The sequence below is a fragment of the Bos indicus x Bos taurus genome, chromosome 19 (genome assembly GCF_003369695.1).
Source record: "Bos indicus x Bos taurus breed Angus x Brahman F1 hybrid chromosome 19, Bos_hybrid_MaternalHap_v2.0, whole genome shotgun sequence".
NCBI classification, from domain to species: Eukaryota; Metazoa; Chordata; class Mammalia; order Artiodactyla; family Bovidae; genus Bos; species Bos indicus x Bos taurus.
In genome coordinates, this window is record NC_040094.1 from 45450094 (window position 1) to 45451517 (window position 1424).

At 44.2% G+C, this 1424-nt stretch overlaps 1 pseudogene; it reads right to left on the reverse strand.

Moving 5' to 3' along the window:
• Nucleotides 1-874: 874 nt before the first annotated feature.
• LOC113877600 lies at nt 875-1121 on the reverse strand (annotated as a pseudogene).
• Between the last annotated feature and the right edge of the window lie 303 nt (nt 1122-1424).

The window sequence follows — 1424 nt, forward strand, 5'->3', positions numbered from 1 at the left end:
TTCTTTCTTTGAATTACTAGACTATAAGAACCTGAGGGCAGAACCATGTCCCTTTAGAGCGTCAGTTTTTTAGACTTTTTAAAACCATAACCAGGACTTCCCTGACAGTCCAGTGGTTAAGACTCCATGCTTCCATTGCAGGGGGTGTGGGTTCAATTGCTGGTTGGAGAACTAAGATCCCACATGCTGCATGGCAAGGCAAAAAATAAATAAATAAAATGGATAAACAAAAGCCGTAACCCACAGCAAGAAATATATCTTTTGTATGTCCCAGGTAACATATATTTATAAAAATATATGAGTGCATTGGGCTTCCCTGGTGGCTGAGACAGTTTTTACTGTTTATATAAGTGCGTCAAAAGTTTCTCAAGGCAATATGTACTTACTCTTCCTACTGGTTATGCACTCTGATCTTTCCTATTTGATTCTCTTCTATTTTTTTTTCCCAACAAAAGATCTCACATATTTATTACTGAGCCAAAGCACTAGTGCAGAAATACTAACACAAAGAGAAAAATCATTTTCCCAATAAAACATGTCCAGCTGTTCAGAAAGTAGTGATGTTCTCAGAGTAATATGGTAAGATCTAAGTGACCCTGTGTGTGTGCTCAGACACTCAGTCGTGTCCGACTCTTTGCAGCCCTATGGACTGTAGCCCACCAGGCTCCTCTGTCCATGGGATTTCCCAGGCAAGAATACTGGAGTGGGTTCCCATGTCCTCCTCCAGGGGATCCTCCCAACCCAGGGATCAAACCCACATCTCTTACCTCTCCTGCATAGGCAGGCAGATTCTTTACCACTAGTGCCACCTGGGAAGCCCCAAGTGACCTTGACACAAGCATAAATATGTGTGCCACCTCATGTGCAAGGCTCCTTAGAGACACAGCTTGGTTCTTCTCCAATGTCTTCCCTTGGAGTTGTACCTGATTCTGTTACCAGTTTTGATTCCAATTCATTGGGGAAAGCAACGACTCTGCTTTTATTTCTTGGCCAGGAATCACTTGATGCTGAACGTCTTGTGAGAAGACATGGTGAGGAGCAAATTCAACCACACGTAGGATGGCAAGGAAGAGAGGAGGAAGCAGGTAGGAGGACGTGTGTAGAACCTATTCTTTTTCAGCGCTGATTACACCTCTAACTGATTCTACAACTCACTAATGTGTTGTAACTTGCGGTTTGGGAAACTGCTAACAAGTGTATGGGGCTTCCCTCGTGGCTCGGTGGTAAAGAATCTGCCTGCCAATGCAGGAGATGAAGGTTTGATCCCTGGGTTGGGAAGATCCCCTGGAGAAGGAAAGGACAACCCACTCCAGTATTCTTGCCTGGGAAATCCCAGGGTCAGAGGAGTCTGGCAGGCTATAGTCCATGGGGTCGAAAAAGAGTCAGATGTAACTTAGCAACTGAACAATAACAAGTGTGCGAAA